Source organism: Muscardinus avellanarius (genome assembly GCF_963383645.1).
Source record: "Muscardinus avellanarius genome assembly, chromosome: 12".
Taxonomy (NCBI): domain Eukaryota; kingdom Metazoa; phylum Chordata; class Mammalia; order Rodentia; family Gliridae; genus Muscardinus; species Muscardinus avellanarius.
In genome coordinates this window covers 80,631,897-80,644,894 of record NC_137798.1, presented here as the reverse complement: position 1 = coordinate 80,644,894, position 12,998 = coordinate 80,631,897, and positions in this window count along the sequence as shown.

The following is a 12,998-nucleotide window of genomic DNA, read 5'->3' as shown; positions in this document are numbered from 1 at the left end:
TGGATTTAACTTATAATCCATTTTATCTTGATAGCATTTACCTCCTTTATAATCATGAGCAACAGTAAGTAATTGGATGGGGGACTATATAAACCCTCTCTTATAGGAGGTAAAGCAGAGGCACAAAATAGCAATGTCAAGTACCATAATTTGAATGTGTCCCGCAAATTTCATGTGTTGGAAAGTTAATCCCCAAAGACATATGTTGATGACGTTTGGAGATGAGGCCTTGGGGAAGTAACTGGACTTAGACAAGGTCATCAAGGGACTGGTGGCTATATAAAAGGAGGAGGAGATAATTTGAGTTTAAGGATCTCGCTCACTAGCAAGAAGCCCTCAGCAGATGCCTAATAGATGCTGGCGCCATGCTTCCAGTCTCTAGAATCATCATCTACATAAACCCTATTCTTTGAATTACTTGGTCTCAGGTATTTTGTTATAGCAACAGAGAAAAATCTCTTTTGTGATGTTGGAATGAAGCCCAAGTGTTGTATGTGACATTGGGCACATCTGATGCAGTGTTTAGGTTGATGGGGGTAGGGAGAAGTGCTTAGAATGCAACATTTTCCAAACACTGATTCTTTCTATAATTCAGAGAGGAAAGGCACTGTGGTCAGAATAAAAGAGGAAATAGACTCTTTCTTGATTTAAAGAGAAAAGAGTTACTAAGTGGGGTAGGGGAGGTAAGTGCAGAAGGGCTCAAAGGACATGCCATTACTTCAGGATCTTTTTTTTAAGACTTAAAGAAGTTTATTAAAAGATAGAAATACAGAAGATAGTTACAGCCTCATGTTACCCAGGAGTAACATGAGGGGGTGCTTCAAATGAAATCACCTACTTCATCTTGAGAGCAAGTGTTTAAGGATAGATGGACAGTTTCTTGAATAGCAACTAGGACTAATGTTAAGTCTGTAATTTTGGAACTATGCTGGACCATGCTGGGAACACCTGACAAGCAGTGTGGCCACGGGGCTTGGAGAGAGTGGTGCCTAGGAGTTATGAACGGCAGAGAAAGAACAGCTGTGAGGACACTTCTTTGGATAATGTGGAATAAAATCCACCAAAGTAAATGAGGCCCTCAGCACTGCCGGCCCTAATTCTAAAGGAAATAGCTTCAGGAATGTGGGTGCTCAGAGTCAACCTGGGGACCCCAAAGCACAGCAGCCTTACCTACTTTTGGAGTAGGATGCCCCAGATTAAACCAACTCTCTTTTAATTTACCCAAATTTCTTGGCTCTTTTCCCACTATTTAGTCTCATCCCTTCGGTGATTGCAAAACCAGGCTTCCCTTCCTATCTTCTAGGGAGCTTGATGCAGCTGCGTGGCCTTGGGCATACCCCATTCCTTCCTTCGCAGGGAGGGCACACCTGGCTCTGGACTTGAGGCCAGTTCCTAGGCCCGCCTCTGCCTCTAGCAAGACACCAGAAAGTTTAGCTTTAGTAACAGAAAAACCAGGAAGGCTCAGGCACAGACAGATAAACCCTGAAACTGATAAACACACAAGCAGAGACAAAGGTGTGTGGGGTGGGGAGGTGGGGGGTTATATCATCACTAGGAAAAAAAGCCTCTGTCTCTTTAAGCTTCCAACCTTATCACTGAAAGGGAAATGAGGAAAACATACATGTGAAAGATGTAAAATGATACGTGTCTGACATCAAAACTAACCCTGCCTCATCCCCCTGGAGCCAGCCCTTTTGAAGAAATCAAGTCTCCAGAGTCTTAAAGGCCATCGGGGGTGCACACTCAGGTCAGAAGCAGCTCTGGTCCCAGGCGAGGTGCCTCAGGAGTTAACCAGAGTATTTATTTATAGGTTAAAGAGGTAAGCGTGGCCAAACGTGGATCTGGGGCGATGCCGAGAGCAAGCTAACAAGACTCTCTCTCCCGCGGTATTCTGGGCGATTACTCCCGAGCACCCAGCCATACCAAAATCAATAAACAATTTCAGCGCAGCCCAGGGAACTTTGCCACACTTAATAAAAGTCTCCAGCTGCAGTTATGGCTTCATTTCACCTTAACGTCTTCTTTAACTGTCCCTTCTTTTCAAGATCAATTAGAGGTACATGCAAAAAGAATAAAGAAATGCTCGTGTGCAGATGCACACACACAGACACAACACCGTCAGCAAACAAGGTCAAAGGTAGCCATGTGTGCGGGGCCCCCCTCTTCACTCTTGATTTCCATTGCAAGATGCACAACAGCAAGTCAGTTTGGAGACAGGATTGGGGTACATAAGTTGGTTCATCAGGAAAAGGAGAAGGAGGGAGCTGGGGGATTGGCCCCAGATTTTGTATAACTCATCCCAATATGAAAGGCACCCTTAATCTATTTGTAGGTTTCCAAGATCATCTTCTCTGAAAACCACCTATGATATTTTGTTTTCTCTTATCTCCCCATTCCCCAGAATAGACAATTAAGAAGGGACAGGAAAGGGGAGGGAAAATGGGGCCAGCATGTGTTAATGTCACTGTTAGTGTCTCCAATTAGAAAGCTGAGAGACATTACCCAAGGCAGGCAGGTTAAGGGAGAAGAGAAACTGTCCAATCTGTGAGTTAAAGTGATGTGTGTTGTTGGGTTGTTTGTGTGTTTACTTTCCTGGTACCCACGAGAAGCCCACCAGAATGTCGGTCCTGGAGCTGAAATGAGCACTTGCCTAACTGACTGGTGTCTCGGTCACTTTCCAGGGCTTACTAGATATATGACAAAACTATAAGAAAATCTGCTTAATTTTCCCCCAAGTGGTCCCAGTATGTGTTGCATTCTGTATGTTTGAATGTTCATCACATGTTAGCTATCCATGGTGGCTCATGTCTGTTATCCCAATACTTGGCTAGGCTGAGACAGGAGAAATTCAAGTTCAAGGCCTGAGAAACTTAGTGAGGCCCTGTTAAAAACAAAAACAAAAACAATGCCGGGCGTGGTGGTAATCCCCGCGCTTGGGAGGCAGAGACAGGAGGATCGCGCAGGTTCGAAGCCAGCCGCGTGCTGGCTTAGGAGACCCTGTTTCCAAATAAAAATATAAAATAGGTCTGGGAGTGTAGCCCGGAGGTAGAAGGGCTTCCAGGAACCCCAGTACCACCAAAAAAAATAAAAATAAAAATAAAAAACAAAAATAAAAAACAGTAGGGGGAAGCAGGGGGACAGCGCAGTAGAAGAATGTTCCTGCATTCAATCCCTAGTACACACACACACAGATTCAATGAAAGTTCATGATATATACACGTCTGTGTATATAGCCCCTTCCCTCATGCTCTAGAAAATTATTGGCCTCTGTGAGATGAACCGTTTTCTCTTTTAGGACATCAATAACACTTTTGTTGTGTATCTGTGGTACTTAGGGTGGAACCCAGCGGCTTTTCTACCTCCGGGCTATACTCCCAGACCTATTTTATACCTTATTTGGAAATATGGTCTCACTAAGTTGCTGAGAGCCTAAGTAGCTGAGGCTGGCTTTGAACCTGTGTGATTATCCTGTTTCAGCCTCCCAAGCTCTGGGATTACAAGCATATGCCACCATGCCCGGCAATAACACTTATTTATTCATCATTTTTCTTGGATTCTTGGCCACTAATGTGAGTTAGAAACAAGTCAAAGGAGAATCTCAAGTTCAAGGCCAGCCTCAGCAACTTAGAACCAACTCCAAATAATAAATAAAATAGGGCTGAAAGTGTAGCTCAGAGATAGAATTCAGGAAGGAAGGAAGGAAGGAAGGAAGGAAGGAAGGAAGGAAGGAAGGAAGGAAGGGTGGGTTATTGTACTCAATAGTTACCCTATTGTACTGTGAAAACCTCCTCGCTAACTCTGTTTCTTCAGTTCCCCTTAAACCTCACCCTCATCCTGTTGCTTACTGTTGACCTCTCCTTTTCCTAGACTGCAAAAATGCCCTTGCCACTGGGCAGTTGGGATTTGCACACAGAAATTAGGAAGAAGGCTTTTATAAAGACCCATGGTCCCAGAATCTTCTCTGGCTCAAGGTATACCAGAGCAGCAGTCCTGCTCCAGACTGCAACGACTTGATTTTGATTCAGTCTCCGTGGCAGCCTCCTTTTCTGAACAACTCTGCCTTCTTCCTCCAACTCCCAATATTTCCATCACATTCCCAGGAAGCTATCACTTTTCACTAGGTTTTCTTTCTTTCTTTCTTTTCCTTCCTTCCTTTCTTTCTTTCTTTCTTTCTTTCTTTCTTTCTTTCTTTCCTCTTCTTCCTTTCCTTCTTTCTTCCTTTCTTCCTTTCTTTTCTTTCTTTCTCTCTATACTGGAGCTTAAACTCAGGGGCATTCTACCTCTGAGCTATATCCCCAGTCCTATTTTATTCTTTTATTTTGAAATAGGGTCTCACTAAGTTGCTGAGGCTGGCCACAACCTACAATCCTCCTGTCTCAGCCTCCCATGTGCTGGGATTGCAGGCATGTCCCACCGTGCCCAGCCCAAGTGTATCTTTCAGTCCAGCTGAGAGAGCCCAGGGCATTTGGGAAGGGAGAACACGTTAGAGTAGTAACTGCAGCAACGTTCATACTTCTCCTGACAGTTTAGAAACTGGTTCTGTTTAAAAGTTCTGTTTACATGGGGCAGAAAGAAAAATTGTGAGGACAACTTCTAATGCCTGTACAACAGGTTGGAATGTTAAAAATTAGAGTTTGATAAAATAGTATTTGGCAGTTGAGAGTGAAGAACAAAGCCATACCAACCACAGAAATGAAATAGATTTTCTAAATGTGTCCATATTTGTTCCAAGACCAAACTAGGTAGGTCAGCAAGCCAATCATAGAAATTTCCCTGCACTGGCCACTTCCTCGGGTTCTGTGCTTACTAGGTATGATGGGTTCATGACACCTAGTTAACACATTAGGCAGGAAATCCTAAACCTACCGGTAGCTAACACAGAATAAGCCACAGGTACACCTACCTTTCTAAGACCCAGTCAATAAACACATTTGTAAAAATATTCCACCAAATGAAGACTGAGCTGCAGGATCCGGTGGAAAAACACAACTACAAAGTGTGTGTTCTTGTGTCTTCCTCATCCCTCTAGCCTATTTAATATTTTCATGGTGAGCACACAGGGAGAGGCTCATGTCTAATTCTGTCTTTTGATATCCTGCAGGAGTTCAGGATGTGCAACTATCTTTCTAAGCCACCTTCACAAGCAGAGAAGCACTCGTTAAAAACATAATCAACTGGGAATCTGGTTAGAGTAGCGCTCAGCTATTGAGGTCCAAGAAAAGCAAAGTGTAGATTAATGCAAAATATGTTTGGAGGCTGAAAACGAGAGGCAATTGGACACCTGGGTGTCTGTAGACCTCTTTATTTCAAGAAATAGGTAAGACTTGTAATGCAGTAAACTTCCAAGTGGTGATTGAAATGTATAATTCGCCAAATTCACAAATGACAAGAAATGCTCTTTGGACATTTTCTGATCTCTGCATGGTTCTGTATATCATGCAGAGCTTTGAAATATATATATATTTGGAACCAAGCAACACACCTAAAAACTGACTCCAGCTATAAATCAATTCTGGGCTTACTGATGACTTTTCTAGGCAAAATATCTGGAAATGAAGTGCATATATAAGCCATAGGGGGTGATCCAAAGTCTTTTGGTAGGAAGAGAGACTAGAAATAAATAGATATGTACTGATCTGGCCTCTACCAACCCAGGCCATCTCTAACAGCTGGCCTCACCCTCCTCTATGACATGTATGGTAACTGATCACCTCACAGCCTAGTCTTAACCAAACACACTCAGCTGCAAAAACTGCATGCTCAGAACAGCCCGGGTGAGCACGTCTCAATGGGGTCGCTCCTCCAGGGTGTGCCCTTTAAACTCCACCCATAAAGCCCTAGTTCTGCAGGAGGGTTTATAAGCAAATATGCAAAAAGAGCATTCATACCTGCTTCTACTTTATTAGTGTAGGACTCGGATCCTCAGCCTCCCACTGTTGGGCTGCGCGGGGTCTCCTGTTGGACCAAGACCTAGTATGACTCCTTTGTTTTTTCAGAGCAAAGGATGAACAATTACAAAGACTCTTCTCCCCCCATGTGACTAAGGGGTTCACACTAGTAACCACCTGAGAAGGTTATCAAGGATTAGAGAATTCCATATTCATCAGCTTACATTAGTGCATCCCCAGAGTCCGCTGGGGACGTCTAGCTGAGGGTCTGCAGCCATCTGGCATCTGCCCAGCCCTTGGCCACACGCACGGCCACTCACTCCTCAGCACACTCGCGCAGTCAGGATTCCTGCAGCTTTCAAAAAGGACAATTTATTCTCGGTGCGCCACCAGTCATCAGTGTTGTCATGACTTGCTCGGGGTTTTCAATAGCTGTCATTCTTTCCTTTAAATTGTTAATTACTGTCAGTTTGGCTTCAAAAATATCAAGTTAGTTTGAACGCTGTAATGTTTTCTGATGTGTATGTGTAGATCTACGTGGAGTTCAGTTTTTCCAACTACTTGACTTAAAGACCTGTATTTTTTAATATACTTTTGTTGGCATATTGTAATTATATATCATATTAAGGTTTAGTGTAATAGAAACAGGTGCACAGAAACTTCAAATGGTCATCATCCACACCCTTCATGTTAAACACACACATACAGAATTTCCTTGGACCCTGGAGTTTGGCTTTTTTGTTTTTTGTTTTTTGTTTTCCATTAGAAACTGGGAACAAGTTGATAGCTAGTCATAGCTAGTCAAACTTATGAATTCTGGACCTTCTCATGAGCACACAGGTTCCTGGATATTCATGGTTTAATATCAGAAACGTATCTGTTGGAAATTATATTTGTAAACAACATAAAAATTTCCCATGAGACCAATCAACATTAAGAAAATTGCAGGACATATTTTAAAGTTTTCCTGTGATTAAAAAAAAATCCCCCAATACTATAATTTTATTTTTAGAAATTCTGAAAGTTATTCTTGGTTTTGCAGGACAGTTCACATGAGAGCTATCTATGTTAATATCACTTTACAACCCAAGTTCTTTGAAAAGGTTGGATAAGAAAAAAGCATGCAGGAAAGGGTAGCTTGTCAAAAATAAGGATGATTCTGAGAAAATCAAAACCATAGCTAAGACCTTGGCCTGTCAGCTTTTACTGGACTATCTCACACCAAAAACCATTTCTTTGCTCCAAACAATCTAAAATGGCTCCTCCTTCCCCCATTTCAGTGCTACTAAAAAGAATAATCCTATTCTTCATTAACATCCCTTCCTTGCTATTTTATCAAATAGTGTAAGAAAAACATAAGCTGTAGCAACTTCCAAAATCAAGCCAAAAGCAATTGAAATACACCTGTGGATGAATCCACTGCTAAACCAAATCTTAGGAATACGGATCCTGGCCAACACCGAACCAACTTCCTCTTGGAAGGAACCTTTTGGAACCCCAGCATAGCTGTCTTGCCTGGGTTGTTATATATTTAATTCTATTACATACAGCAGGCAGATTTTATGTATACATACATATACTATATGTATGCACACATGCACACATATGTATACATATAAGCATGCATGCAAACATATGGTTGTATATGTACACATATGAAGATATTATGATTATTTGTTATGTACCCATGATGTGCAAAGTAAGTTCTTTGAGTAGCAAGGAACAGGAGAGTGAGAAGGCGAGTGTATGAGAAGAGACAGAAAGATGAATAAAAAGACAGTACTTGAGAAGCTATTTACCAATATGTAGACCCAAAGTAGAGGTGTGTCTGCCCTAGAACCCCAACCAACACAGTGCCGAGGTACATGTAAATACATTCGCCAAGACCGTCTGTAACGATGCTCATAGCCACACCATTTGCAATAGCCCCAAACAGTAACAAATAGTCCATTAACAGTAGACTGAATATGTAGATTGCGTGTTGTATATAGATTGTATATGTATATTTATGCAATGAAAAAATCTGTCTCGATGAGAATGAACAAAATATCAAAACATACAACAAACTGGATGATTCTCACAAACATAACCATGAACAAAGAAGCTAAACCCAAAGAATACGTGCTGTATGGGTCCACTTGCAGGAGGTTCATGAACGTGTCACTTGGAGGGAGGACAGTGGTTACCTTGGCAACAGCTGGTGACTGGAGGGATCAGGCAGACATTGGCCTCTGGGTGCTGGTCACATTCTGTTTCTTGATCTGGGTGTTGATTATATAAGTGTGATATTTTTTTCTGAATATTCATCAGGTTAAAACTTGAACTTTATGTATTTTTCTGTATATATTTACTTCAGCAAAATACAATCAATACAATTTTTTCTGAATATTCAGAAAAAATACAATCAATACAATTTTTTCTGAATATTCAGAAAAAATACAATACAATACAATTTTTTCTGAATATTCATCAGGTTAAAACTTGAACTTTATGTATTTTTCTGTATATATTTACTTCAGCAAAATACAATCACCGCCCATCAGGTCATAACAGGATCTAAGAAAAATGAGAACACAGATAAATTTAACATTGCAGTTGCCCAAAAACTATCATTTTCACCTGCAAGTAACAACAAAGGCAACTTAAGTAGCTCACTCTAGAATATCTGAGGCAGGACTTCATATACACGCTCATCCATCCATTACGGGCTACTGCCTTTTTTTTTTTTAATTTCAGTACTGGGGATGGAACCCAGGGGCATTCTACCTCCAAGCTACACCCCCACCCTATTTTTTATTCTTCATTTTGAAACAGGGTCTCAGTGAGTTGTAGAGGGCCTCACTAAGTAGCTGAGGCTGTTCACAAACCATGATCCTTCTGTCTCAGCCTCTCAAATGCTGAGATTACAAGCGCGTGCCACCACGCCCAGCCTGCCTTATGTTTATAAAATGGCAGCCATCGTTCTAGAAATTGTACCCAGAGAATAATAATCAGAACTGTTTTCCCATAATAACTTTTTAAAAGTCTTTCCCACAATGCTATGCTCTTACCAAGCAGACATTTCCTTTGAATGCACTGGCCTGAACTATACTACCTGACCAGTCATCGCCGGAAGGATTGGGGCCACTGTAAAAGGATCACTAATCAGGAACAGCCTCTTGTAAATGGCGTCTACTAATCAGAAGCACTGAAACTGAATCAGGGCTCTGCCCGCAGGTGCAAAAGGGGAAAGCTACTGTGCCAGTGACCACAGGAGCACAAAGCACGATGTGGGTCGGGTGAGGGGAGCATCTGTTGACCTACTCAGAACTGATTTCATGAAGAAGGTGGCTTTGGGTACTGACCTCGAGACCACAAGGAATTTGAAAGATGGAGCTGGAAAATAACTTCAGGCAGAGATAAGAAGTGTGCGTGGTGTTCGGGCCACAGAAAGAGCTCAGCTGGATCTTTTTAGGGAAGTTTTGGGAGGTGACAGGGGAAAGTTGTAGCCATCTACCATCTAATTGAGCAGTGATCGTGTGATTTGAGGACGACCTGAAAGCCAGTTGTAGTGGCACACACCTGTAACCTGTAATCCCAGTAGTTGGGAAGCTGAGACAGGAGGATCACAGGTTTGAGGCCAGCCTCAGCAACTTAGTGAGATCCTGTTTCAAAAAAAAAAATGGGTGATGTATGCATGTATGTCCACACAGGATTTTTACCCCAATATGATGTATGAATATAATGCACCAATAAAAATTTTTTTAAAAAGAGCTGGAGATGTAGCTTGGATGGCTTTGAACCTGTGATCCTACTGTCTCAGCCTCCCAGATATTAAGATTATAGACATTTGTTACTAGGCCCAGCTTGACCATTGTGTCTTAAGAGCGTTTTTAGTTGATGCTGATACATGCTCATGTCTGAGAACCATAGCTTTAGAAACACCACTCCCCCAACTCTTTGCATGTGATATAATGATAACTCAGCAAAACCTGGAGACCTTCATCAGTTCTTTTTCATGTCCTAATGTCGTCACAGCCGCTGCACAGAGGACTCAGAACATGGGACACACAGCACAACACAGACACTGACACAGATAGAGTCAGCACCAGAGCCAGGTTCCCTGATTCCAGAAAGTAGAAGATTCCAAGAAGGATGAGGAGCAGGGAAGGAACAAGAAGAAGGAGGAGCCGGGCGTGGTGGTGCACGCTTGTCATCCCAGCATTCGGGAGGCTGAGACCAGAGGATTGCGGTTTGCGGACAGCCTCAGCTACTTAGTGAGGCCCTTTGCAACTCCATGAGACTCCGTTTCAAAATAAAGAATAAAAAATAGAACTGGGGGCATAGCTTGGAGAGAGAATGCTCCTGGGTTCAATCCCCAGGCCTGCACAGAGAGGGTGGGGGGGACAAAGAGGAAAAGATAGAAAAGGAGGAGGAGAAGGAAAATAGTGTATTTTTGCAAAGTGTGGTGGTGCACACGTGTAATCCCAGCATTTGGGAGGTCAAGACAGGAGGATCACAGGTTCACAGCCAGGCTCAGCAACTTAGCAAGATCTTCTGCAACTTAGTGAGATCCTGTTTCAACATTAAAAAAAAAAATAGGGCTGAGGATGTGCTTGGAGGTAGAATATCCCTGAGTTCAATTGCCAGTAATACACACACACACACGTGCAGAGATAGAGAAAGAGAGAGAAACAAAGAAAAAAGTGTATTTACAAACTTAATTTCCTAAGACATCAATTCCTTCCTTCCTTCCTTCCTTCCTTCCTTCCTTCCTTCCCTCCTTCCCTTCTCTCTCTCTTTCCTTCTATTTCTGGTACTGGGGATGGAACCAGGGGCATTCTACCTCCAAGCTACACCCCAGCTCTATTTTTTATGCTTCATTTTGAAATAGGATCTCACTGAGTTGCAAGGAACCTCACCAAGTAGCTGAGGCTGTCCATGAACCGTGATCCTCCTGTCTCAGCCTCCCAAATGCTGGGATTACAAGTGTGCGCCACCATGACCGGCTAAGACATAGGTTCTTTCTAAAGACAATCACTGAATCCAAATACCAGCAACCGTCACAGCAGATTTAATAAGAAAGTTAAAAAACCTAAATAATTTTATGCTCCCCCAACTCATCATTATTGAAGGTGTTTCTCACAGCTTTAAAAGAACAAACCTCCCACCAGAGATGCTCGTGGTACCCAGAACTTCCACACAACAGTTCCCTTTCATCTCATGGGTGCTATAAAGGGAACTGGTGATTATGTTTTCTTCTTCCAGAAAACTCAGAACCAAATTAACAAGTGGACACCAGTCAGCCTATGGCACAGAGCCTCGTGCGGCTTGGTCTCACTTTTCCTGCCTTCACTTCCCTGCCCGACTCTCCTACCTTACCGTCTACCTCGCCATACTGTTTCTACTTTTGTTAGACATTTCAAATCCTTTAGGAATGAGGCTGGCAATAAGTGAATACATTTGAAAGAGGAAAAATAGAAAGTTCTTTTTTTTCTCTTTCTCCAAGCAAATGGAAACCTGGAGCGGGAGGAGGGGCAGCTGAAGAGGGCCAGCCTTGGTCCAATGGCAAAGAGTTCCTGGGGAGGCCCTGATGCTGCCGGGTGGCCACCGGGCACCGGGCCTGGTGCAGAGGAAGGAAGGGCAGCCGCTCATGGCAGCAAAGTTCTTTTCACAGGTTGTTTCTTGGAGGCTAGCTTCTGTGCCTCATGGGATGGACCAGTTTCCCTCCTCCTCACTTAGAGGCTGAGTCAGGATCCACAGGGATCAGCAAGCCTGGCACAGGTGCCCCAGGGCCAGGCGGTCCCCCTGCTGGTGCCATGCCCTGGCCTTGAATCTAGAGCACTCTAACCCCCAGACTCAGAGTTCTGGGCAAGAAAGGCCTATGGTGCTGGGGCGGGAGAGTCCAGACTACCAGAGACACCTGCTGTGGGTCAATGGCAAACACTGAGGAAATTCTTCTTTTAATCTTTTTATCTAGTTTGGAACAGATAAAAATGTATCCTCCTTGGGTTGCTACCTGGGGGCACTTATTTCATCTCTGATTGGACAGAACCGGGGCTGTTCAGGGCCCACTCTCCCAGCCCCTGTGCCTCCCAGGGAAATATCTATATAAACAGCTCCATCCAAACCACAGAGTCAAACTTGACCAGTCACTTCAGAGCCGGGTTGCATCCATAATGACGCTTATCCACTGTCCCCTTCCTCCCGGGGCATGACAGAGGAGGGGCTTCATGGAACATGTCCCCGAGCTGTGACGGGAATCCGTCTCACTCCACTGCAGGGAAAAAAATATATCCCTGAGCAGCTGTGAGAAATTCTCTCATTATTTATCTGCAATCTCACTACTGGTCTCCACTTCCTCTTTTTACAATAAAAAATGAAAACAGATTCAATGGCATATTCTGACAATGGTTGTTCTCCAACACCTAGGCTGGGATGGGGGTGGTGGCAGAGAGATCAGAGGGTAGTGAATTCCAGGGTCACACACAGGGTGCGAGGGTGAGGGAGGTCCTGGGGCAGCTGTATCTGCATTGTGACTGGATGCTTCTGTTCAAGAGCTTTCTGTTGGGAGAAATTTACACCTGTTCAGAAATCAGACTGGGGAAGCTGTGTGCAGAGGAGAGGGTAAATTATAGCAAAGGCAGAGTCTGCACAGAGTGCAGACAGACACCCAAAGATCAGACACTCGGTGCTGTCCCATCTTAGAAAGGAAATTTCCAGGTGGGTTGAGAAGATGCATACTCCTGGCCACAGCTCTTGGGATGGTGCCTGCCTTCCCAGAAACACATCCGAAGGCCAACATAGATAAGCAGAAGGACCATGGGTGACAGGGAGGTGGAGAAGCAAATGTTGGAGTAGATAGCCTGGCTTGCGGGGCCTGGCTAAGTCAGCGCTGATGCAGGTCGGAAAGCCACTAAGAGGCAGTGGGTGGTGGGCTCATTCAGCTAAGAGCCCAGTGTCCAACCAATTAGTTCTTAGCCAGCCTTCTCTGTTGGTGCAATCGATTCGGTGGAGGGGTAGTGGGTATCTTCTGTACCCACTGTCTGGGCTGCTTCACTATCCACTCGCCACACACTTAGCAGCTGTAGACAATACATCCTTATCATCTCTAGGTTCTGCAGGTCAGAC